This window comes from Cuculus canorus, chromosome 11, assembly GCF_017976375.1.
Source record: "Cuculus canorus isolate bCucCan1 chromosome 11, bCucCan1.pri, whole genome shotgun sequence".
NCBI lineage: Eukaryota > Metazoa > Chordata > Aves > Cuculiformes > Cuculidae > Cuculus > Cuculus canorus.
The window spans coordinates 14,520,587-14,547,256 of NC_071411.1; the positions used below are offsets into that span (position 1 = coordinate 14,520,587).

At 44.0% G+C, this 26,670-nt stretch overlaps 1 protein-coding gene across 10 annotated transcripts in view; it reads left to right on the forward strand.

The window, feature by feature from the left end:
- The window catches only part of FOXP1 (forkhead box P1), a 385,807-nt gene that overhangs the window by 245,371 nt on the left and 113,766 nt on the right, over nucleotides 1-26,670 (forward strand). Inside the window, exon 1 of one of the 10 annotated variants that reach the window (XM_054076332.1) lies at nucleotides 17,174-17,310. The exons of the other annotated variants lie outside the window; for them this stretch is intronic. The gene's annotated coding sequence lies outside the window, so the exon portion shown is untranslated. Of the gene's footprint in view, nucleotides 1-17,173; nucleotides 17,311-26,670 lie in introns of those variants that run through there. 10 annotated transcript variants of the gene reach the window in all.

A 26,670-nucleotide genomic window follows, 5' to 3' on the forward strand; every position in this document is an offset into this window, starting at 1 on the left:
CAGCTTAAAGAGGATGTTTTTCTCCATGTTAAATGCTGGAAACCATCTCACATCACTTCTCAGTGATCAAAAGCTTTGTAAAAGTGGTCACTGTTACCCAGGTAGTGTTGTGGATGCAGAAGTCAAATAACAAATATTGGAGTTAGAGGTGGCTGGGATCCTTTCAAGAAAGTCTCCTGGCGATCAAGGCCCTTCCTCTCTGTTTTATGTACCTTTGTCCTCATTCTTCTCTTTTTCCCTCGTCCTTCAACTGGGTGGGGTGAGAAGAGTAATTTTTAGGCAGCGTTTGCGGGTTGTTTTTATGTGAGAAAAGTCCTGAATTGGACACAGTGAGGGAAGGTGGGGCAGGTTCATGGCTCTGAGGGTAATTCTGAACCCCTCCACCATGGGCCTTGTTTTCTTTGGCTGGAGTGTTTGACGAGGCTGACATATTTATGTACAGAGCTAGTATTTAGCTTGGAATTTTACACATATGAATGATGAACTAAACAGAACTCATTTATTTTTTTCCTTCCCTCTGTAGCTTTTTTTTTCTCTTCTTTTTTTTTTTTTTTTTAAATGTGAGGTTACATATTACAGACAAGTCTCAGCATATCCACCCTGCGCTTGACCACCAGAATTAATAACTAGCCACGTTCCTTGATGATTCTATAGGGATTGGAAGCTAGGCAGCTGAGTTTGCTATGCAAGAGAGTTAATAAAAATTTTCATTGCTGGAGGAAAGCTTATATACAGTAGTCTGTTTGTCCTGTATTTCAACCACCTGAGTCAGAGCCAAAAAAGCAATTGTCTACTACATATTTCAAACAGATGCTGAGGGGTAAAAGGAGTGACTAGAATTCACAGCAATAAAATGCTGGCTCTTTAAGTTTGCTTGAAGGAAGTGAACCCATAAAATTTTTGCTGCTGACTTGTTTGTCCAGTTCTTTGAAGTATTTAACATTAATTTAGTCTGCAAATCATTGCCACCTCAATTTTTCATTGAAGTATCGAAGCCTGCTAAACACATAACCTTGGAGTGCGCAAAAAAAATGATTCCTTTAGCAGATACATTCATTTAGCAGTTATCCATTGGAAAACTTCCTGCTGACGCTGATGGTAGGACATGCTATAGGTATTTGCAAAGGAAAACTTCTCAAGTTTATTTTTTACGAATATTAATTTCACTTGCAGTAGGTAAGGGTATTTTCAGTGGTGGTCTATCACCTGTTTCCTCCCCGCTGCTCTTTTCTGTTACAACACCCATTGCTATTCTGCAACGGAAACAAAGGTAGGAGGCCAGGATGGTCGTGTTTGATTGAGTAATGGACTGTGCAAAAGCTGTTCGAGGTTGTAGCCGTTCGGGAGCAGACGTGCCTGGCCCGTGCTCACCACTGAGCATAACAGGAGCAGGGTGGGATGCCACAGTGACAGGCTGGCACACCGGTGGGCACCCTTGGTCCAGCTGCAGGTCCATCTGTGAGCAGTTTATGGCTTTCTGGGATGTGCCCAAAATTTGTGGAAAAGCAGAGGAAATTGGTGATGATCCCACTCATACCATGCAAAGATGAAGGGAGCATTTCCTGCATCTCAGATGTTCAGTCTTCCGAGCAGTCTTCAGGCTCAGACAGGCAGTGTCCATGAGGATCATTCCGATGGTCTTCTTTTCCAGAAAAAACTCTAGATTAATCTAGCCAGGAAGTGGTGGATGCCCTGGCAAATGGATGAGGTCAGTTGTTACGATGGGATCCTGATCAACGGCCCCCTCCCCGCCTTGTTTTTTTATTCCCCTTTTGCCTTCTTCCATCTAAAGTAAAGTTTCTCCTTTCTCCTGGACCTTGTGCCGTGGGTGATGCCGCACCACTGAGGGCTCTGGCACAACCATGCCCTGCCGGTGGCGGTGCGCCTGGGACCCAGCGGTGACATGAACGGGGGACATCAGCTGTGAGGGGAAGTTTACAAAACACCATCAAGCTTAAGTTGGAAAAAAATAGCAACACAGAGGGTGTCAATTGAAATCCAGCGGGGTGGGAAAGCTGCTGTACTGTAGTGGGAACGCAGCAGCCTCAAGGCCCTTTCAGTGATTGGTGACACACTAGAAATATTGTTAAATTACCTTTTCTATTGGTTCATGAATCCTGTGTCTAAAAGACTATTCTTTGGAAGAATTAAGAGAATCCTTATATTTGGATTAGATATGAACCTGAGATGCAAAACATGGATGTGGATTTGCAGTATTTGAGGCTGGGGTTTTGGTGTAGGACCTGTCTCTCTTGGCAGGTGATGGTTTGGAGGACTTGTGTGCAGTGCTAACCTGCGGCACAGCAAGGCTTCAGCTGGCAGGATGTTGGTATTTTGGCATGCTTCCCTCTTGAGCAGGGAAGCAGTGAAATGTTTCTGTAGAGGTGCCTTACGGTTGTTTAAAGATTAAAAGTAACATTTTTTTTTGTTGTTTTCAACACCAGAAATCGAATACAAGGATTTACCTATTTGGAAATCCACTGATTATATTGATAAGAGGACCAGAAAGTGAGTTTAGTTATGTTTAGTAAGCAACTAGAGAAAAAGTTTCTTGCATCTAATTCTAAACATTCAAAAGTCCTTGCTTGTTTGTAGTTCAGGAATATTGTTTCAAATGTTGAACTCTTCTCATCTCTGTCCTTCAGTTGCCCCACACATAAAATCGGGGCAGTGGAAAAGAGACTTATTAATTTTGTTGAAGGACTTGAAGATCATTTCAAAAGGGGTGTGTATTGCTGGTAGTTTGTAAGAGAACTTGGAGCATGAGCTTAATAAAGAATCAAGGCTCTGGTGAAACACGTTTTAATTCAAACACCTCTGGTGAGGACTTTCTCTGTAGCCTGCACAGTCCCATATTTTACATTCAGTCCCAGCATGGACTTCCTTTGCTCAGGGCCCCGTAGGTGAGCCATGAGAGCAAAATATACTACGGGGCCTCATACCAAAACTTGGAGTGGGAAATTTTAAATGTCCGGCCTAATTTTTCATGACCATAGAACAATAGCCAAGATTGTACTCTGGGTGCAGGGGTGGCCACCGGGCTGACCCCATTAGCCTCCACCCAGGCAGCTTTGCCCTCTCAGTGAGCTGCAGTTTGGGCTGGGACTGAGCTGTGGCACAGAGTGGCTGTTTGCATTTCTCCTGCGTTGGGGCAAGATCATTGTGGCGATGAGTTCGCGCCAAGAGGCGAGGGCTGAGCACGGCTGTTGCCCATAGAGCTCTGTTTTTCACCATCCTGCTGGGGAGCAGCTGCGGATGCATGAAACCAATAGGAATAGTGGTGATGCTGTATGGAGAGAGAGGATTTCTGAACCTGAAAAGGTCTGTTTATGTATCATAAAACCATTTCAACGTTATAAACCTTTAGAAAGCAGCCACTCTGCCTCCTCTTTGCACTGTGCAGGAGCAAGCATCGAGTTTGGGTCTCCAGTAACAGCTCAATATGGATTCTGTAGTACTTGGGAGGAATAGGGAATATTTTGAACACATCTCAATTGGCTAACAAATTTCAGCATTTTACAATTGTGTGCTAACTCCTAAGCTGCAGGCTGGAATCTACAGAGTGTTGAAAAATGCTGTGAATTGGTAATTATGAATTACAGCAGGAGATCGGTTCAGCTTAATGTTTCCAAAGCCTCAGAGATCAAGAGGTGCCAGTGAGAAAGATAAAGTATGGAGTGGCAGCAAATAGGCCAGGCTGCCAGAAACTTAGTTTCACTGTCTAGTTTGAGGGAAAAAAAAATCTTGTTGCTGAATTTTGTTGTGGGGAGGAGAGAATGTGGATAACATTTCTGTTGAGGCATGGACTACTTCCAGGAAAAATAATGAGGATGTGAAGCAATTGATGAGGTGCTTTTAGGTTTTTATATTTTTGTCTGGTTTATCTCTTAGTTTGCCTGATAGAGCAGTAATTAAAGTAGGAAAAGCAGGATGAAGAAGTGAGAGGCCAGGATGAATGATGGTTTGTTTTTTCTTAATTTTCCATCAAATGCACAGAAACATGACTTTAATATTTTTTTTTTCTTTTTTGCTGCAAAAGTATATGTTTCCCTTTTTTGAACACTTTTCTTTTCAGCTGTCATTTCCAGGAAGCGGCACTGTCAAATGATGTGTATATGTGTCACGTTTCAGCCCGGTCCAGGGAGGCGGTGTGGGGGGGTTCAGCTCAACCCTGCTCACCGCTGCTGGAGACGGAGCTGTGTCCTCCAGGCACTCGGGACCCCTGTGCTTTTGTGCTTGGACCCGTGGGTGCTGTGCAGTGGTAAGGAGCTGGAGTTGTCTCCCAGGCTTTACAGAGCATCAGTAGATAAGGATTAAGATTTTGAAGCAATGGATATCAAGGACTTGTGAGCACACATGGTGCCTAACCATCACCTCTAGCTGCTTTAAGTGTCCCAAGAAGAGTGAAGTTAATCAGTAGTAGAAATGGTTTAATTCTAAGACATCAAAAACCTCCCTTGCTTTTGCCAAGCTTATCCAAGGAGGAGGGCAGTCTTTGCTGGAAGGCAGCCTGTCTGTCCAGGGCATATCTAGTGAAAAATGAAGATTTTTTTTTTTTTTTCCCCACCACTTTCAAAATCCTTTTACCAATTCCCCAGATTATTGGCAAAATAAGGGTAGTGGCAGATTCCTTATAATTCTGTTCCCCTTCTGCATCAATTATCTGTCTTTGCGAGACAGAGCTTTGAGTCAGCTCTCCTTCATTTCTCTCTTCTGGTTGCTCCCAAGGGAGAGAGTCTCTTGGTAATAGGAGCTACATCAGTTCAGAGAAGAATACAGTTTTGTTCCCTTCTCAAATGACATATGACTATCAGGCATCTCATGAGTTCTCTGAGTGGGCACATGAATTGAACCTTTTAGGAGTCACGGTGATTAATGGCCTGATGGGTTGGAAGCAGACGCTCATTACAGGTCTCAGGGATCTGCCTGGTAGAATTAAATAGCTGCCATGTTAGCGATGCTCTTTTACCCTTCTGAGCTCTCCTACAAACGTCACCAGCACCGCAGAAAAAATGAAACAAAGTTTGCCACAGGGTGGATTAGGGGATTTTTTTACTTTTGTTTTTGTTGCCCGTGTGTTGTTGTGTGGTTTTTCTATAGCACAAACACAAGAGATGTTTTAGTTAGAGTTGGTAGAATTGTTTCTTGCCTTATATGAAACTTGTTATGAAGGGTCATGTGCCCATTGGCATGGCTGCAGTTCTTGGGTCTTAACCTGGCTTCCGACGAAGAATCTGTAATGCTGCCGGTGTCTGTGGAATGAGCTGGATCCCAGTGCCAATGTCAAGTGGGGATTTTTTCCTAATATGGACAGTAGTCCACAAAGAACTGGATGAAGTCCATCAAACTAACATCGCCAACAGCTAGTAGAACGTTTGGCTATGCTCTGCTTAGACCAGCCCTGATTTAGAGGCCAGAAGGTAAAAGCCTTTTTTGCTCCATTAATTGGCATTATGCGTCCTGGCAATAATGTACTAAAAGCACAAAGCCTGGGATCCTGACAGGAGGTGATGCCTGTTCACCAGATCACCGTTCAAGCAGCTGTACAGTCATGGCTTTTGCCACAGGAGGCTTTTTTGTTTTACTTTGCTTTATTTTTTTTTTCCCCCAAAAAAGCTCAGAGCACGATGGGAGCGGGTGCTGCCACGCTTCTCCAAACCCTTTCCCGTTCTAAATTTTTGGGACATACGTCCCCTTTACCTTCTAGCCTGATGCTGATGAAGTGCAAGTGTTTCTGCTCACAAAACTTCCACTTGTCCTAATTTTGGCAATGTGAAATTTGTGTATATGTATTTTTATCTGAGTATTCAGCCGCTGCTTTGAACTGGCAGTGGCAGCTGATTCCTGGTCAGCAGTAAGTGCTAGGTTTGTTTCTAAGGAAAATATCGTCAGGCAAGGAGGGAAGGTTGTTGGTTTGTGCTTTTTTTAAAAGTCTTGATGTTCTGCATTAGACGTAGACTGTTTTTAAACATCAGCATGTGTTCTTTTTCTTTGATGTTTTTCATGAAGAGGATTCTGCCTCCCACTTTAACGGAAGTCCCATGTTCCTCTTGCGTTGTTTTAGGCTGCTAATGATGTTGCTTACTCAAATAAATAGATATGTATGTGTACATTTAAAATGCAACATTCCCCTTCAACATAGCACTGAAATATAACAGAGACGATCACTCTAGTGATCTCCTGTGCCAGAATTTTCATGTTTTGAAATTAAAGTGGATTCTCCTTATCTTCTCCCAGCCCCTTTGATCCATTGCCTGTGGGTGTATGGTGGCACTAACGACAGAGGATGGGGAAGCTTCAGCTTTGCGTGGCATCATTAGCTCCAGAGCATTAGCAGCGTCTCTGTAAGGAATAGCTGTGCTCCTGGTATGCCAGGAGAGCAGCCTGCTTCCCCTGTGCTCGGTGCCAGGCGGGAGACTCCCTGCAAGTGTCCTGTGCACATACCAGGCGGTTCTACAATGCTCTTCCCTTTTCCCAGAGACCTTTTTGGTGTCTTGGCAGTGGAAACTTGCAAGGTGTTTCTTCTAGCAATACCTGCTTTCCAGACATTCCCGATCTTTTCCTTCCTTCAGGTAGCACAGAGCTCCAAGGACTAAGCTTGGAGAACTGACCTGTGTTTCTCTGAGTAAGTACCCTGTACCTGTGCTGAGAGTTTGCATGTGTTTGGTTTTCCCAGCTATTAGTTCAGTCCAAAGTATGTCATTTGTAGCTGGTCTCAAGTTCTGAACTCTATAGCTTGAACCTTTCTGCCAGGACTCTGCACGCAAGTACTGTCAAAACTGTTCTCACTGATGAGTCAGTTCCTTTTTTCCTCCTTTTTTTTTTTTTTTTAATGACGAGTATGCAGCAAGTGTACCCATTAGAATGTGCAGAGGGATGGCAGAGAAATGAGGATACACATGTGTATGTATCAGATGCTGAAGAGCAGCGTTCTTGTTATAAATATAGCTCGGCTGTGTTCCTTCTTACATTTCAGTTTTATAATCTGTTCCAGAAGATTTGGACAAAAATACCGTATTGTAAGAGAGCATTAGTTTCTGGGTTTGTCAAATAATAATTCTTAGTAAGGAAACTAGTAAATAAACCTTTAAAGATGTGCAAGATGACATCTTCCCTGGTTCTAGGAATTGGACTTGGGGATATAGATTTATGAAAGGTATAATAAAGGACAAGTAGAAGCAGGAGCAGAACTGTATGTATTATTTTTTTAGTTTATTGCTAAAATGTATGAATTGTCCCTTTTTTTGTCTGTTTTATTGGTGTGATTATATATGATCTCTCTTTACGTGTATACATTTTAGACCTAGTGGGCACACTATGATTAAATGTTTGCTTTGAGTATGTGTCCAGCGCATTAACTTTTCACAGCAGAAAGTTGTTAAATTCATTTTTATACAAGAGAGGCACCAAAAAAAAAAAAAGGGTGGGGGTGGGAAGGAGATTGTTAAATGTATGGAAACCCTTATTGGCTGAATTATATAACTGAATTCATTCAACACGCTTGGTGTATCTTGTTCTCCTTTCAGTATTGCCACTCTGTTCGTCGCCCCTTTTAGTGCTCTAGGCATATGGTATGCAGTACATCCAGGGAAGTGTCAACAATATGGCATATGTTATACATACTGATCTTGATACACCGTAGAAAATAATGGGCCTAACTTTAAAAGGCACGGTGCTAAGAATAGAGTGTGCTGCAACATGCAGACAGTGAATCCGCCATGAATGTCATGTTTGAAGACAAAAAGAGCTGTATTTTTCATTACTCTTGTGGCTTGGTTTGTATTTTGGCATTGCTGCAATTGAAAACTATTATGATCAGCTGAGTACAGGCTGGATCTTCACCTGCCTGGTGCTCGCACCGCGGACTCTGCGCAGACTTGGGGTCAGCTTAGACAGAGAGGGTGGCAGGGTGGGTGCGCAGGAGGGAGCAGGCAGGGAGCTGCGGGACCACCCAGTGCTCCGGGACTGCCTGTGGGAGCCAGGGTGGGACAGGCAGAGACACGTGCTACCATCACCTGGCCACGGGAAGAGGGATAGGGACGGAGGATGTCCTGATGCGCTTCCAGGAGTCATTAGAGTGTGGCATTAGCTCACCACTTAGCTCTGTCTCTGCGCTGTAAATGAGCCTGCACAAGCAGATTGCTGCGCTTACATTAAAACCACAGTGGTGGAAATGAGTCTTTCCAAAGACTCTTCCAAAGATCTGCCCATTAGGATCTGACTACGAGATCAGTGCTGTCATCTGGACTCACAGCAGTAAAATGGAGATGAAATGTTTTGTTTCTCATTTCTGGATCCTGGACTTAGTCAGCTCCCCATTTCGCTGTGAATGTTTCATCCACAGGAACACTCATTTTTAAATTAGAAAAAAATTTAAACAGAGGGTCCTTTGAAATGCTCAGCCTGAAAATTATTCCAGGGAGTCTCACCTTTAAAAGAAATGATTCACACGGCGCTATAGATATATGCGTATGTGTATGCCTGCATTGTGTTTATTGTGCTGCACTGGCCTGGCTCGGAAGCTGTAACATCTGAAGTGCAGAGAAGCAGTGAGCGGAGAAAGAAATCTCTTCTTTCCAACAAAGACCAAATATTTGTCCGTTATCTCTGTGGCTGTTTTGACAATTCCTGATATTCACAGAACCGTGCAGATCACTGCGTGGATAAAATAGAACAACAAAATATTTATTTTTAATCTTCGTTGAATGCTGAACGTTTTGTGCATGTTTATGAGGGTTAAACATTAATAGCAGATGTTGTTAATGAATAGAAGGCTTGAGCCAGCTTCTGAGACCTTTTAGTTAGTACATGAATTTTCTGGTTGATGACAATACTTGTAACATGTCTAATTATGAAGTAGTATTCCAATCAAGCCTTGAATAACTGAAGAATTTCCCCTCCTCTTTTGCGGTTATTTCAGTGGCGCACACACAGATCGCTTCAGTGCCTGTGCTTATTCTTAGTGATTTTTCTTTTCTTAGAACATTCATTGAGGTTTTTCCCCCAAGAAACACATCTACTTACGCCAAATGTCACCGCAGAAATGTGCGCACATGTGCTCAGACAGCTCCGCGTGCGCGGCGTGTGCGGCCCTCCGTCCCGACCCCACCAGCTGAACTGGTGCCAACCCCTGAAGTTGTTGTCCTAGTTTGTCACACTTCCAGGTGAAGTACGTGAAAGTGATTATAGGTAATAAATATCTTTTTTTTTTTAACTTATTGCAGAGGCAGTTTTTCCCCTGTTAATGAGGGTAATTTGACTTGGTTGAAGGATTGCAGTTCTTAAGAATTAATGCAGCAATCCAATTCAAAGATTTAAAGAGATCTAAGATTTTTCACAGGTCGTGTGCTAGTGAATGTGCTCCTATCACATAGCAGCTAATGGACTTGAACAACAGTCTGTCATTTACTGTTACCTCAGTGTATAGCAGCTTTGCCCTTGATAGCAAGTATACTTTCCCAGCAGTGCAGGTTATTTTGTAGTGTGGTATATTTGTAACACTTTTAAGAGACAGTATCCTATTTCCAACAGCCCTAATTACTGGATAAAGCCAGGTTACCTTTCTGGCCTTCTTAATGACGTGTTTGGATCCTAATCTGCACGTTCCTAAAAGTATTTTATGCTCTAATAGCCGAGTTTTCAGGTTTTTTTTCACATGTCTCAATGTATACACATATATAATATAATTTCTGCATTGCATTTTCTATGTATCAGTGCACAAAGGTGAATTACATATAAATGTGGAAGTGTTTGGCACTAGCCTCTATAAGGTCCCACTGTTTTTAGGGATGCATTATGTTTTGTAATGACATATTTGTAAATGCTGTTGAAAATGCTCTTATTTCTTGATCCTATTATGTTCCTGGATATTAAAAATCCTATTTTAAGGTAATTAGAAGGATTCTCTTCTATTTAAGTGTGTGTTCTCTAGACAGTGTCACTCTATACTCTGCACACAAGAACCTTTGTTCCTTAATTAGAAAAAGGACTAGAGCTCATTAATTGTGGGTACAAAGTGATGTCTGCTCAAATGGAGAAGCAATAATACACTTTACATAATGATTGATCCTGTGTTTTAAGTCTTATACTATTTTGTACTGATAGTGATAGATAAGCAACATACAGTGCAGGTTGCGAAGCCTTGTGTTAAGGTTTTTATTGAAAGATCTCTTTTTGCAAGGATAAACCTATGTCGGGCATAATAAATAAAGGATGGATGGTACATACAGAGCATCTGCCATTTAGAAAAGTCAGCACTTGTCAACAGTCGCACCATAGTGATAGCTGAGATACTGTAGTTAACTCCACCCTGTACTTTAGAAAATGAAATAATTGTGTTAGCTGTGCAGTCAAAAGCAGTTTGGATCTTGGCCTTACAGAGCTATTATTGTGATGAAAAGGATATTTTAATTACTGCTTGCAAACAGGATGAGTTATAAATGTTTGAGTATTTGCAGGGTGTTGTTTTGGATGATGGAGAGATGTGTACTTTGTCTTCTGAATTTTACCTTCTCCCTGCCAAGAAGCACAGCTTGGGAAGTTGAACCCAACACCCTTTACCAAAGGCTTGTGTTTATCAGATGGCCATAGAGCAAAGGTGGTCCGAGATGTGCACCACACATTGCCTGAAGGCAGGGCAAGTTCCCAGCAAAGGCCATTCCCAAAAATCTGAAGTGTCTTGGCGCTGAGCTCCATAGTCCCACTTTCAGGGTGAGAATGCCGAGACTGTGTCTGTCTGGGTTTGGAGTTTCAGTCTTCTGTTATCTGAAGCTCTCCAAAAGTCAGGGATGGAGAGAGCACCTCAGTGGGATGTACCTCGTTGAAGGATGATGTCCCTCAGGCTCCCCAGCCTGTGTCTCCGTCTCCTCCCCAAAGCCAGCAATGCCTGCTTCTCTCCTTGTCCTGGCTTCAGAAGGATAAAAACAGTCTGATTTTTTTCTAACCATAATGAAAATCCACGTTAACAAGGCGAAGTGTTTTATATGTGAAGAATAGGAAAGTTGGAAGATGGAGTCATTAGGTTTGTATTTACTAGTAGTTTCACAGATAAAAATGGTGATTGTTAGAATGGGGTATGTATTCCACTCAAAGTGTATCGGCACTAAAAGGACCCCAGGAAATGGCTGGGTTCTTGGTATCCTTCTCTGCTGTATTCCTCTTGGTGGGAAAGAAAAATAGTTTTTAAAAGATAAAAAACCTGTTCTTAAATTGACTATGCAAAAATCTTATTGCAGTATTTATTCCAAACCTGCACACATAATGTTCAGTCAAGGAGAAAACAGCAAAAAACAGTTGTTGATGGACTTAGCAGAGAACTGGATTAAATAAGCATTAGTCTACTGAAGCTGATTACAGGAATATGAAAATGCAGTATCTTAATGGTACATATTTTCATGTGGCAGCTCAGTTGCCTTTCATTTTGCAGCTAATATGTCTATTCTTATGAGTCATTTACTTCTTTAATTACCTTTTGCAGGCAAGGCACCATGGTATATTAATGTGAATGATTTTTACTGCCAGTTTATCATACAATGCCCCAGAAGTTGAAAGGCGTAATTGACTTGGAAGAGCAGCTCATGAAGGAAACAATATTTAGTTGACAGTTTTCCTTGTACTCTCTGTTGACGTTTATGAGTTTACACTATGCTAAAGGAGTAATAAACACAATTTTCTTTCAATAACAGGAAAGAGTAGCTTTTAAAATACATTTGTGGAAAACAGATTCGTTCATTTCTTGAATAATATAAAATAATGCGTTTCCAGTGATGAGATGTATATAAGATTGTCAATTGAATTAAACCTCGGAAGGTGCATTTATAACCTGCCTTAGAGCGTTAAAAGATATTAGGGTGCATATGAATTGAATCAATTTAATGAATTTTTAAATTATACACAGATTTGGATAAATCATATTCAGATCTGTGTGCTAGATTATTTAGCGGCCTTCTCTTGCTGTCAAGTGCAAAAGTTTGAAGTGGGAATTCGAGGTATGGAAGCTCTGTTTCTGGAGATGGAAGAACACTCATCGGAAAGCTCTCGATACACCCCGACTGGGGGATTATTGCCAAAACTTCCTGTAACTTCCCTGAAGCCACAGGCTTGAAGATGGTTTAAAATCAGCTTTGCCATCCGTCAAAGTCCATTTTCTTCTGGAATGCTACTTTTATTGAAATGACCTTGTCAAATCGCACATTCTTTTTTTTCCTTTTTTTCAAGCATCGCCAGGACTGCGCCCAGGTATGATTAATCATCCCATCCCACTTTAATTAATTTAAAGGCGCTCCTGCCCAGGGTGGGAGTGGGAAGCGGGCTGGCGCGAGGAGCCCTTCCCCGCTCGGTTTGCAGAGAGTTAAACTTTTCACAGTTTTCCCCGATTGTTTGCAGTTCAGCCCTCCGCAACATAATGAAAGTTTTCTAGCCATCTGTTGTTAAGCTGGCGGTGAGCAAGGCCAGTATATCCAAACAAAGTGCTGGCCTGCTGTAAACTGAACCTGTCAGTTTAGCATAGCTGGGCTGACCTCCCCGCGGCGCAGGGCACCGGCGGTACCAGGCACTGGCTGCCTGCTCCGCTTCCAGGGGAACTACTTGGGGGGACCGTGTTTACTTTTTCCACTTAGCGTTCCTCCCACAGGCTTGAACTAGTTTATACTAAATCTTTAAATTGACACTGGTTTTTTTTTTTTTCCTATTCTCAACTTTTTCTTATTTTTTTTTTCCACCCTCTTTTGGAGTGTACAAACCCAAATCCATTAAAACCTCGCCGTTTCTGGAATTGGAGCTTTTTGGAGGTGATGAGGGAGACACAGGGGACAACAACTCAGTGCATACATGTATGCTAGTGAAATTGCCTCTCAACAGAAAGAGGCATGTTCCCGAGTATCCCAGCTTGCTTTCTGTCTCCTATTGTTCCCTTTGTTCTGTATTATTTAAGATCAGTTACTCATTTGCTTCTGAGGATTGGGAATAAGAGGCAAGGTAGAGCAGAGCAACCAGCATCTATTGTCTTCCTGCGAACCACAGTTGCATCGAGAAGGGGCTGGAGCAGCCTTCCTCTTTCTTCTGCCGGCAGTGGGTGGTAGTTTCAGCATAAAGTACAAGAGAATTTGAAACTTTCTGAGCAAGATTGCAAAGAGCAGGCTGGAAATGCCCTTTCCTTGCCAGGCTGTGGGTTCGGGGGTTGTTTGCCTTTTTCGTCGGCATTAAATATGTGCTAGTTTGGCTCCTATCCTCTACCTCTGTGCATTTGTGCTTTTTCCTGTCTTGTTACTCAGATTGCCTTCCCTTTTTCCTTCCTACATCAATGCTAGTTTGTTTATTCCTTTTTGTCTGGTGGGTAATACATGTAATTTTCCTAATATTCACCCAGTGCAAGCGATTTTAACTGGTTTTAAGATTGGCCACCAAACTCGAAGCACCTGTGCCAAGAAGGAGAGTGTTAGGTGTTGCCTGCTTTCAGTGTTTGGTTTTTGGACTAGCCTTACTGTAAATATCTTTATGCTCATGCTACTGCCAAAATCACTCTTTCTGCTTTGTTTTCTACATTTGTGCTATACCTGCCTGCTGGTCTTTGGCTGGTTTCAAGTGTTTTACTTACCTCACGATTCTTGGAAAGCAGGCCTGGTTCTCAGTGACCCCAAACGCTGCAGTTCTCGGTCAGTAGGAGTTTTGCCTCAGGAAGAGCTGCTGGATTTGTGCCGCGCGTGAAACCAAGCTGCGCCTTTGAAAAAGCACATCGCAGTTAGTCTGTATCTTCTCAATGTATAGCAAATGTATGTGAAGCTCTGGAAAAGCAGAAAAAGGCATTAAAAGTTATATCTGGACTTTCCAGAAGATCCCACCGAGGGCGTGTGCCGATCCCAGCTGCAGGGTGGGAGTGCCCAGGTGAGGGAATGCAGGGATGCAACGGGGAAGGTGTTTCAGGTTACATCCCCTCCCATGTGTTTTGGGGGCAAAAGGAGTACGAAAGAGGTGGAAGACAATTTTAAATCAAAATGTCTGCACTTTACTAGGAAACCCCATCCCAGATCTAATCTATTTGTAAGGTGACCGACACATAAAATGCTTTTTGTTTTAAGGTAGAGGGAAGTGCATTCAGGATAGAGTTTCTGGTATAAATGTCAGGTGCAACGCAGTGCATGCTCACTCAAAAAGTCAAGCAGATAACCTTGGCATTTAGGGACATTGCCCTGTATAAAATGAAATTGTATTGTTTTTAAAAAGGAGGACTACATTAAGAGGTCACCTATTAGCTGTGTTTTTGCTAGCTGTCTGAAACTCAGCTCTACTGTCTATTAAACTCAAACCACTATGTAAACATTCCTGTGTTGTTCCTGGTCTCTACAATGGCCAAGGGGATCAGGTTTCACCTGCCTGCACATCTTCAAGCAATTAAAGCAATTAGCTTGAAACCATTTCACATTCAAGGTCTACTGTGACATTCAAGTCCAGAAGAAGTCTAGGGGAAAAGAACAGACTATGGAAGGGCCACTGTGCAGCACCCACACACAAATAACCTGCGAGGGGGGTTTGGGGTTTACAGTGACTTCCATACGCAGATGTGAGGTTTTGCAGCGGGCGTGCAAAGTTGCTGCTGCCGCCAAAGGGAAAAGATAAAGAAAAAGCACCTAGTGATCCTTTAAATTATACCCAAGTTTTGCCTGTTTTGCACTGGGACAGGGAGGAGAGGGAAATGGCAACGTGGTTTGGAATGATATTTGTGTGAAATAATACAGTGTTGTTCTTATTTACTGACATTTCTCCTAGCACGGAGATCATATTTTTCTTCTCGTTTAGGTGGGGATTTATATTTGGTGTTTACATTGTAAAACTGCACTTATTCTGGCTAATGTATCCGTTACAGTGACATTCAGCGATGAGTTTCGCTATTCCAGCAGTAAGTCTTGAAAGCTGCTATTTTTTAAAAGGTTGGAGCAGATTAGTGGTGACCTTAAAAGATTAAACTAGTACAGTTTAAAGATAAATAATCAGCCTTTAGCACATTAGATAGCTACATAAGCATGACAGAAGGTGACTTTCTTACAACAGTTTCCGAATCCAGGAAGCATTTCTACATTTGTAACTCGACTACGGCAGGGAATGGTGTTTTGCAGAAAGCGAGACATAAACTGATTGCACTACATCAAATTGGTTAATGCAGTTTTAAATCCACAGTTTTCCTGTTGGTTTTATTATGGAGAAGAGGCTAATTTTAAAAGCTATGCCTGCTGCAAAAGAAGATCTTGCTTTGCTGTCCCGGAGGGTGTTCTTAATCAGAAATAACCGCAGGCTAAATTATAATGTGGAATCCTGCTGCCCTTTAACCTAACACTGCTGCTTGTTCAGTGTTTGTTAACAAACAGCTCTAAGTACAAAATTGTTTGAGAATTACTTTTTCATTATATTTGCTGACTTCAATTAGAATAAGAAGCTTATTTGGGGAAGAAAAATTAAAAATGTATGGGTTTCTAGAGAAAGTTTCAGCAATTGTTTCACAGCAAATGTTGTCTCCGGTACGTAGCTGTGGACTCTGTGGTAGCACTAATTCAATTTAAATAAAATTATCTTCTAAACTAATATTTCTGCACCGGATGAAAGAGGCAAGAGCATCCCAAGACTCAGCTCTCTGGAAAGACGTACAGCTAAAAAGGTGGCAGAGGCTGCAGCCAGGACCCCTCTTGTGATTCCCCTTTTGCCTAAGGAAGAGACACCGGTTCCCTATCTCTGTGGTGTATTAGAGACCTGGGCTAGACATGGAGTACTATTTTTATTTCACTTTGAATAACATGTAATTGAAATGTACACTCGGCAGATTAATTGGCGAGTTGAAGGTGAGAACTGCTGAGTTAGTGGAGAAGGCTCAAGCCCTCCTCTTTTTTTTCCCCCCTTAAGTTTACACGCTGGAGTGGAAACGCCGTGGTACTCAGAAAGGAGGTGATGCCTCTGTAAAGCAGATCTTTCCATTTTTTTTTCCTAGCTTAGTCTTCTGTTTCTGTGATCTGCCTTTTGAACTGTTTTTGTGGCTGATCAGTTCCACCTAATATGTCTCTTGATTTCTGCTATTGTAATACTCAGACGACATGCTGTTCTCTTCATTTTTATAAGCTTTAGATGCTCCTGCCTGTCATACTCTGGCGGTTTATCTTCAGCGTCTGGATTTGCTTTCAGACTTGCATGTCTATCAAGCTGCTGTTGCTTTGAATGTGAGATCAAAAGAAGATGAATTCCAGTAAAAAATTTCCTTGTATGAAGAAAAGATTGGGGGCCTATGTAAACATCCCACTGACAGCTCCCAATGAGTTATTTTAGCAGAGCATTAGCACCCAGAATGACAGACAGTCCAGAATACATGCTAAATAACAAATCAGTCCCTTCAGCGGCAGCAGCACGTTGCCACAACAGCAATACGTTTTCTAAAGGAATCCTGTTCCTCTTTTTTATTGAATATGGCTGTTCGGCTGCTCATCTCTTCACGAGCTGCCTTTGAGTGCCAGCCCCAGTTTACTTTTTCTTGACAATATCTGTGTCGTGTCACCGATATGACAGAAGACAGGGCTTCGATAATTGGGTGGGGAGACGGTTAGTTAGTCATCTTGTGCTAAATAGGTAGTTTGTTTTAGGGAGGAGAAGGAGACGCCAAAGAAGGGAAAGCATCTGCCTGAATGCTAAACACACGATTTTGGAGATGCTGGATGCAAGTCCTGCACCCAAGACAAGTTGCGTTTTTTTTTGGGTGGATGTTTATATTTCAGTTCACACAGTTAGAGAAAACAGCTCTGAAGCCTGGCCAGCCTTGCAAGCCTGTTTTAAGAGCCAGTCACAGCTCTGAGGAGGGTAGGAAAGTCAAACTTGGCTGAACTTACGTGCAAATATGGATTTGCCTAGGTGCAGCGCTTTTTGCCGCTGTTTGGTCTAGTTGGGGACATAATTAATTCTGCATGTTTCTACTTACAGACAGGGAACTTAATAACGGAGAATAGCTGGATTTTTGCGCCTGGTGTAGCGCTAAACCCAACTTGGAGATTACCTGCGAGCTCCAGCCGATCCCACCACTTTGCAAGGGAAGCATTAGGGAAGGAATGCTTTGCGGTTTCTTTGTCATTTAGTAAAAGCAGAGGTTGCTACTGTGGAGGCAGAGACGCGGTGGCTGCCGGCGAAGGGCAGAGCTCCAGCGCCGTCTCCCTCCAGCCTGCACTCCGGCTGCACAGCACTTCCTGTTTATTCAAACATCTTTTTACCATTCTTCAGCCCCCGCTTCACAGAAACAGCCAGAAACACATCTCCAGCGCGAAGACGGAAATCTAAAGGCAGACAGTAAGAGCTTACTCTGTTAAACTCTTCATTTTCTCTGCGAGCGCTCAGAGAAAAGGAGCGTGCAGGCAGGGCTGAACTTTTAACGTGCTGCTTTGCGCGGGCAGCTTGGCAGCACAGGAGAGGGGAATTGCTGAGGTTTAAAAGCAGAAGAAGCTGGTTCATGTTGTTTATTGTGGTGTTGACAACGAGGGTGGGTTTTTTGGCATGGTTGTGGAGAACCATGGTGAGGACCAAGTCCTCCTTCAGAGCACCCGTCGCCTTGCGACATCCCTCTGGAGCGGGAGCAGCCATGTGTCACCAGCCCCACTGCTCACCGGGTGCTGCGGCTTCTCCTTGCGTTTGCACAAGTGGCAAAAGAAGAGAAAAACCAACCCCCCTAAAAAAAGGAAGTGTGGCTGCTGGTCTGGGCAGCCAAAGAGAAAGGTTCAAGCCCGCCGAGCCGCTTTTGTTTTCTGCAAATTGTTTGCGTCGTGGCTCTGGCACTGCTTGCGAACCAGCCTCGCTAATATTTGTACCAATTTCATGCTAATAAAAATCAGGCTGCTGAGACAAGCATGGCTATTATCTCATTCATATTACTATTGTTTAGACCTGTGGTACTAGAAAAGGAAAGGGAAGGCGTGCTCACTCCGGGTAATGGTTGTTAACTTCTCACGTGAGGGATTTTCTCTGCAGTTTTTCAGTATTAATGATTGTTGTATGAATGGTCTTCAGGGGCTTTTGGAAGATAGCGTAGATCCTCTGGGTAATCCGTGTTGCAACATGTATGCTGCATTTTTCCCTCTCTGTTCAAGTGACTTAAAAAACTACTTGATATTTCTTGGTTGTTTCTTCTCCCCTTAACAGTTCTCTGAAATAGCAGGTAACTTTTTTTTTGGTAAGCACATAGTGTGAAACATAAGAGAAAATGGAAAATATGCTGCCTGCCCTGTGGAGAAAACCCATCCTCCTCGAGGCTTTTCCTGCCTCTCTGAGATCCAAATACACTTTAAAATTTTAAACTGTAAACCCCCATCTTCCTAGAAAAGAGACCGAGCGAGAGAGAAATCAAGCTGTGTGTTCAGCCAAACCGCAAGTACAACAAACATATTTTTAAAATATATTGCTAGTCTGGCTTTTTAATGTTCAGAAGTTGTTCTACTTTGCAGGAATAAAAAATGGTGTTTGCAACTGCCTTAAGGACAATTTGTTTAACAGTAGGAGTAATTGCATGGGGAAAATGGAAAGAGTGACTGAAGTTATTTACTCAGATGTTAGTGTAGGTGTGGGGCAGAAAACTCACTGTGGGAACAGTGGGCTGCTTTTCTTGGTATCTTAGTCTATTTGATGACCATCAAATTTCCCAGCTCACTGGTTTTGTTTTTTCTGGATGGCATGTTTGATTATTTATCAGAAGGGAAAGGGAGTAGCTGAAGCAAATAAACATGTGACCGAGCTGTGTTTTGTTTTCCACTCAGAAGGCCGTGCCCTTTAACAGATATACAGAAAATAATAAGCGTATTGTTTTATGATAAAAGGAAATTATGTGTGTCATTTTCTTTAGCAAGGCCATTAACCCCTTGTGTTTGGCGGTCTCCGCCTTCTGGCAGCATATTGGGTTTGCAGCTGGGAATTAAAGGCACTTAAAACCCCTTCTTGTGTGGAATGTTTCCATGGATTGCTGCTTCACTCCATTGGATTTGCTGGATTTACTACATAGACATTTCTGCCTCAGTTCATCCTGGGTCCTCTCCCCAGTCCGACTTGGGGTACGATTGACTACACAAGAGGCACTTCGAATTTGTAGAAGGGTGCTGACTTCTGAGGAAAACCTTGGAGAGTGCTGCTGGGAGCTTTTTGCCACCAGTATTGGTGTCTGTGCAGCGCAAGGGGTTGCAGCTGTATTTGGTCCGCTGTAGATGATGTCGATTTATGTGATTCTTTTTTAAATGCCAGGTGTCTAGCATGTAGTGTGTATTTCCTTTGTAGTACCAGCTTAGGACAATGCTCATTATCTTCCCTGAAAAAAAAAAACCAAACCCCAACTATAAACTAAATCACTGTCAGGAAGTAAAATACAGGTTTGCCTCATCTCTGGGAAGCATGTTGCTTTTACAGGATTAAAAGAAACAAGTTAAGACTGTCATGCACATGAAAGGAAACTGAGATGTGGTTTGTTTCACATTGTGCAGGTAGGTATAAATTTAATAGACTGACTTGCTTTCAAAATCCCTCTTTGTCTCTCCGAATCGCATGTCAGTTCCAGCACGTTGATGAGCTCTGCAGTCCGTAATAGTGCCTGACTGCCGCTGCCCTGCAGTGCCGTATTGGCAGGAAGGCCCTCCTTCTCCCCAGGGACATAGATTCCCTCTATGGAAAGGCTTCAGATGAAAACAAGGAGAATTTGCCTGACATCCTGAAGTTAGGTTCAAACGTGCACATCGCTGGTGGGTCCAGGGAGGAGGTGGAGGCTTCGCCCACCGGCTGCTGGGGAACAGTGCTTAGTGTGGAGGGCAGAGCCCAAATGGGTGGCAGGGACTATAGCGGTAAGTTTAGTTTAGAGGGAGGAAAAATACGGGCCAGTAGAATAAGGAGATGAAACTTAAAAGTGGTGTGAAGAAGAAAGAGGAAATGAGTGGCTTGGGCCAGGTGACGGGCAGCCAGCCCTGTGCCCAGCGGCTCCCCAGGGTTCAAGGGAGTTTGGGATGGAATGGGGAATGGGATTTGGGCTCAGCAGTGTGGGACGGAGGTACCTAAGAAGGCAGAGGGATGAGAGCATCCCGTCAGACATAGGGTGTCTCCACCCCTGGCTGTAGACCTTGAGCAGAAGCCTGTGAAGGACAGTTAGAGGACCTGTCAGTGGGGAAAAGTTTCCTCCTAGCCTCCAGCGATTAAAGGTTGCCTTGTGCCCTGAAGCATAAACAGTTGTACCCTGATTTATACTTTTATCCTTCCAAAATTAGCTGTAAATGCTCTCATTACTATCTGTGCAAATGTCTAATCCTTTCTTTGCATCCTCCCTATGCTCTTGGCACTGGTGCTGTCTTGTGACAGTAAGTTCCAGAGACTAATTATAAGTTGTGTATTAAGAAAGAAAAAAAAAAACATCCCTTTATCTGCTTTAATTTTTTTGTTGTTGCTTCCTGACGTCATTCAATGTCCCCTTTCTCTTGCATTATGAGAAACGGCAAATAGCGCCAGATGTACCTTCTCAGGCCGAGTCACAATTTGTGTTCTTTATCATCTCCCCTCTTACTCATCCCTTGCTAAACTAAACGCTCCCACCCTTATCAATCTTTCCTCATATCTACCGAGGCCTTTAATCATTTTTGTCGCCTCCATCTGACCCTCGCCTACTTTTGCCTTACGAGAATCTTTTAAAGTTAAGGTTTTCAGAAGCTGTTCTAAATTAGGTTGTGCCATAGGCTCCAAGTACAGAGATGTGATTGGCAGCGTTAGTTCCCCATGTTTTGGGCTGTCCCAACATTTTGCTTCCTTCGTTCACCCAGCAGTGACGGGTGTCCGGTGGTACATGGTGAAATATCCACGGTCAGGGACTTTATTTCCTGGGCCCCTGTGTGTGCAAGTTTGTCCTACAGTGTTTTGGAAAACAAGCTTAAAATACGTTCCCTGTTTTGTTGACCACACAGGGAAGCGCGCGAGCAGCTGTATGCAATATACTATTTATGTTGTAGCAACAAAAAGGCACTCTTCCTTCTCCCCCCCACCTTACCCCTCTTGGCTATTAAAAAATATGAGAACTTCCCGTGCTTTTGACATCCAAGAAAAATGTGGCTGAGCAGTGAATAGTCCTCCAAATATTCAAAGGTCTGGTTCACTTTTGGATAAACACAGTAGTTCAGAATCTGATCTCAAGCCTACAGAAACGAGCTGGAAATCCCGTAAGACTTTTTTTCATCACTCAGACACAGTTCAGTTCTGGTTCAGTTTGTGCAGGGAGCCAAGATTTGTATCCTTTCTCATTTTACCAGGATGTGTTGGCCCATCCCTCTTTTCTTGCTGGTACAGACCGCTACATGCTGTGAATCTTGACATGCCAAAATAGAGCGAGCCATTTTTAATGTTTGGGAACTTTTTGCCAGATGCTTTTTAAATGGCTTTGATGAGTCTTGACTGTGACTCTTTAGAAGAGGAGACAGAAGGTGTTTTTTTACAGTGTAACCGCCTGAGGATTTAGTTTGGGCCTCAAGAAAGGGATTTTTGTAGCCGTTGTCACTGTTGTGGCTGGTTTGGGGCTCACAGGGTTCTGTGGTTTACTGAGTTTGAGCTCTTACCCCACTGCCCCTTGCTGCCTATCTCTTCCATCCCACAGTGGTTACTTGAAGAAGTACCCTGACCTCCTTTCCCACCAGGTTAGTGGAATTAATGAATAAGTTACAAAATTAAGATCAGGTGCTTTGGAGGCAAATCCCTGTTGTTCCCCTGTGTGGGGCTGGATCCTTGCTGCTGCAGAGCCGGTGTAGCATATGAGGACCTGGGATGGACTGTGGTGTGGCAGGGCAGGAGGAGCATCAAGTCTGCTCCTCCTCCAGCTGGCAGAATTAACCTCAACACCCATGAGGACGAAGAGTAGCAGCGCTGGGGCACAGGCAGCTCCACCCTATGGGTTTGGAAGAAAAGGGTTTCTGTTTCCAGTGCCTTTTCCTGAAGGGGATCTCCTCAACTGATAGCCAGGATCTGTTCCAGAAGAAAGAAGCTAAGCCTACTGAAAGAAAAATACGGACTCATCTTCTTTCCTTATGACTGAACTATTCTAGGAGATGCTTCAGCAAGAGGCACGTTGCCAGCTCCCTTGCTCCAAGCCTGCCCCCGCCGCATCAGGGACAGGATGTGAGCTGGGGTTTGTGCGTGTGGACCTCCAGATCCCTTTTCTTTTTCCAGCATGGGAATCACTATTAGTCACTTGGCTAGATCAGTTTGCTGCATCTCAGCAAAGCCTTCAGGGCCAGCTGATCATCCTATTTGAGTAAATGTTGCTGAAGCTCTCCTCTTTGACAAGCTGGCTGGTAGCCCTTTGGATGGAGCCAGCCTTGCAGAGGAGCTGCAGCTGAGCAAGGCGCTGGGTACAGGCAATCGGCAGCATCTTCCTGGCTCATAGCATCCTTCTGCTGCACCTGTGGAGTGGAGTTGGTTACAGGACAGGTGGAGGAGGATAATTTAATGAAACAAGGAAAGAGAGGATGAGATGGGGATGAGGGTGGTTTGAATCCACGGCTGGTGAGGAAGCCGGTTGGCAGGCCTGCTTCACCAGGTTACGTTGGATCCTAGCTGTGTCCCGTGGCAGAGCCCTGTGCTCTGTCTGTAATAATCCCCACGCTTCCCTGCTGTGGTACTTGGAGCTCTTGGCCTTGGCTCATTTTAATGTGTGGTATAGAGGGTCAGGATGGTGGGAACAGGGATGGAACAAGTAGCAGCTTGTTTCCCAGTTCTGGAGGAAGATGAAAGAGCTGGGTACAAATGTCAGAGGGAATAAGTGCTGCAAGAACATCTGCTTCCCTTTTTTTCATCTTCTACATTTTATTCCTCCTCTTCATTTTGGTTCCTTTCCTATTCTCTCTAGTTGGTTCTTCTCACCTCCCCCTGTTCTGTTCCTCCCAGAGGAACAGCACTACCCACTGCCGTCGCTTTGCACTATTTTTTTTTCCTTTTTGCATACTGCTCCACTCCTCACCCGTTTCCACACGTTGTGCGGCTCCTCAGCCTGTCGGATGAGAGCTGCAGCAAGGCTCCCCTCCAATGTGTCTGCCTCCTACCACCGCTCCTCTACATCTGCTGCTCCAGGAGAAGAGGGTGTCACAGGAGAGGAGCTAGAGAAGGGAGGAGTGGGAGAAACATGAAGCAGCTCTGAAGCTCGGGTGCATCTGAGCTTCTGAGCTTGTGAGCTGCATCTTGCCGCTCTGCTGGGAGCAGCTGTGGAGTGGAGCAGGGTGTGAGGACAGATGGGAGCTGAGAAAGAAGAGAAATTGCTGGCTGAGTCTAAATCCCCCCTCGTCCCACCCGGGAGAAACAAAGGTACTTGCCTGGCGAGACTAAATGACAGCAAGACACACTTTGAGAGGTGGGCCATGCTTCCCCTGGGAGAGGCCCCTTTAGCTGCTGGCCGAGTGGTCCCTCAATTCCTAAAGCCGTTGTGAAACTTGGGGAAATGTAGATGGTGGGAGAACTGCATGCCTTTTGCTGCAAAGTCGTGCTTCGCCTACAATACAGTGGGCAAAGCTTAGCAGCAATCTTCGCTGTGTAAGGATCTTGCTTTCTGTTATTGCTCAGAGGTCAATATAGAAGGTCTAGCTTCTGGAGTCTGGGACTGGGATAGCATTATATTTTTTACAAGGATAGATTCTGCTCTTAAAATATTTTCTGTCTCATCTTTCTGTGCTTGTTGTGTTGAATTTTGCTTTTTAATGACCATAACTGAAATAATGGAATGATGATGATGTTGGCTGGGGAGTAACTTTCCAGATTTACTGCTTGGACACTTCAGATGGCTGTGGGACCATCTCTGATTTCTGGGAACGCTTCCGTCCTCCTTTCTCAAGTTGCTTTCCTGACGGGCAGCTTTGTCCACCTGGAAAGGCCCAAAATCCTTAGGAATCTGTACAGACACATGGGATTCTTGTTTGTGCCCTCTGTGCGCGTGCTTCTCTATTTTGGGGGTCATTACTGCACAACTGCCCTGGGAAGTGACAGTCAGACAGGGCGCTGGTTTCTTTTGCAACCCCATGTCCGTTGCTTGTCTCTCCACCCTCCAACAAGCATACCTTTCCATACATCACACAGTTTTGTGATCAGTTTTTCCATGCCTGATAAACCTCAGGTGCAGAAACAAGCTGCTTCTGGCTTTAGAGTCAGGCCCATTATAGCTGTAGGTCTTCATATTTCATTAATAGCTGATTGATATTAATATCGGATTGAGCAGATGGGCAGGGAGGAGCCTGAGCCCTTTTTCTTCAATAGAAATAGGCTGATGGAAAAACAGTTGGAGAGTCGCTGCCTTGTACTACTGGCTGCAGCGGTGGAATAAGTTAGCAAGAGGCTCCATAGGACTGGATCTTGTTACTGTTTTCCTTATGTACTAATACCGTAAGCAAGTATATGGCATTTAAGCAGCATTTCTATTTTTACATTTCTACGCTCTTTTTCCAGTATATTTCCCTTCCTCAGCCCCCTTTCTGAACTGGGAGTTTTTGGCCGCATGAAGTCAGAGGCAGGGCTATGTTCTCACTCTTCAAGCAGAACTTGCCTGAAGAGAATGGTGAAACTGAAAGATTGAGCTGCTTGTGTGAAAATGTCAAATCACAACAGTAACTCGGGTGATAGCAGTGCCGGATGCTCTGGGCAAACAACAGCTGGGCAAACAAGTTGCATTCTGTCTATCTTGCAGTAAAATTGCCTTGGTCATATCTGATGTGTGCTTCCCATCCGTCCGTCCCGTCCCCCCCGCCCTGTCCCAAATGCTTAAGTAGTTGGGAAAGATTAAGTTGTTGCCACATCCCTAGGCACAGGGAGAGGGATTTTCAATGGGGCTTCCCACTTACTCCATGGCATCTTTGAGTGAAACAGACTTGATTAATCTCACACTGGATGTGCAGTTACAATTTTTCCTGGGTTAGATGTCACCCAAATGTTGGCTCCCAACTATCATCCCAAGTTTGTGCAACGTCTCTAAAACACGGTGTTTCAGTTGTCTTTTATTGGTCTCTGTTTTATGCCAGAAAATCTGCTTATCTCTGGGTGATTTCCTAGTGGATAGGAAAATAGCTCAGGAGTTCATTTACTGTATCTTGCATTTAGGTGGAGGACTGAGCAGGATCAAGATGACTCAGTTGGTAGTGAGCCTTTTACTGATGTCGTTCTTTCAAATCCCTGTTGATAGTGACCGAAAAACCATGACACTCAGAAGATGTGCTTGCTAGGCAATGCTTTTTGTTCTCTTCCTTCAATAAGTGGGAAGATTTCTTATTTGCATTTCATTGCAGAGAGGAGGATGAGTGCAGATGCTGTGTGATTAGCCGCTGGAGGCCAGGACTGCTCTCTGGGTCTGTCCCAAGCAGCTAAGGCAGGGCTTGCAGGGTCTTTGAGAAGCACAGATAGACAGCATGTAGTGTGGCTGCTGTTAATCGTGGCCCCAGGTACCTGAAGCACCTCTGGGGCTCGGGGGGCTCTTACCATCTCTGCCTGCTGGTCCCATGAAGGAGAACTCGGTTGCTGGTTCACCACAGTCCCCGGCAATTGTTCACTTGCAGAAGTGCAAGCACGTGGTGAAGATTTAGGATGTAACCATGGCAGTGGGTTGGAATGTGTGAAAAGAGCTTGGAGATGTCAGAGTAGCGCTCGTGAGTAGAGGGCCACGTTAGCAGAGCTGTTGGCTAGCAGTAAACAGTCCTGGCACCCTTGTTTCAGGACTTGGCAGCAGCAGGAGTTGAACCGAGTCCAGCTTTACTCTCTACTGCCTGTTCAGTAAGTTGAGGACAAGGCAGATGATTAAGGAAATGTGGGGAAACTGCTACAGAAGCTTTTGGAAAGATAAGAGACTTTGGTCTCCATGTCTGACAGTCTGGCACTTCTCACTAGCATTGAATTCATATGCAAATCAAAGGCAACATCTACTCCCACAGGAAGCTTTATTAATGTACAGGCCTGCTTGCGAATCTCCGTGCTGATGAAGGTTGTGGGACTGACTTCATGCTCAAAAATTATTTTCTTGTCTCTCCTCACTTGACTGCTGTGCAGCGTCGGGAGCCTCAGCAGGGCTCCTGAGCCAGCGTCCAGCGATGGGCTCCACGTGGGAGCGATGCCTGCGTGGAAACAGAGAAGAGGGTAGAGGTACAACACTTGTTGGCTTGGATTAAATGGGATCTGCCAGTGTAATAAGGGCACGTGTCCAGTGGGCTTAAACCAACATCAGCAAATTAATTTCATGAAAGCAGTCCAAATGAGCTTGAAATACTTTGCACATCAGAGGAGCGAGGGCTAGTGCTTCTTGGACTGAGCTGTCCGTCTTTCTTCTACGCATCCTATCGTGGTAAGGAGTGCAGATGGGACTTTGAAATAGCGGGAGTAGTGCTTAGTCTGTGGCAGGAGGGAGGAAAGGCTGAGCAGGGGAGTGCAGAAAGGCAAAGGGACTTGGAGTCCCTGGGTTCACCATACCACTGAGGGCAGAGTATCTCCTTGATGCAGATGTTCAGTGAGAACCAGAATTGAGCTATAAACAACCTTCCACATCTCAAACCCAGGTTCATCTAATGCTAAGCTTTTATTTCTGTCAGTTTAACTTCTAAGCAGAAGAGCAAAATCTCGAGAGAAGAGGCATGGGAAGTGCCACTTCAAACTGCAGCCTCTGAGCTGTCAGCTTGCTGCCAT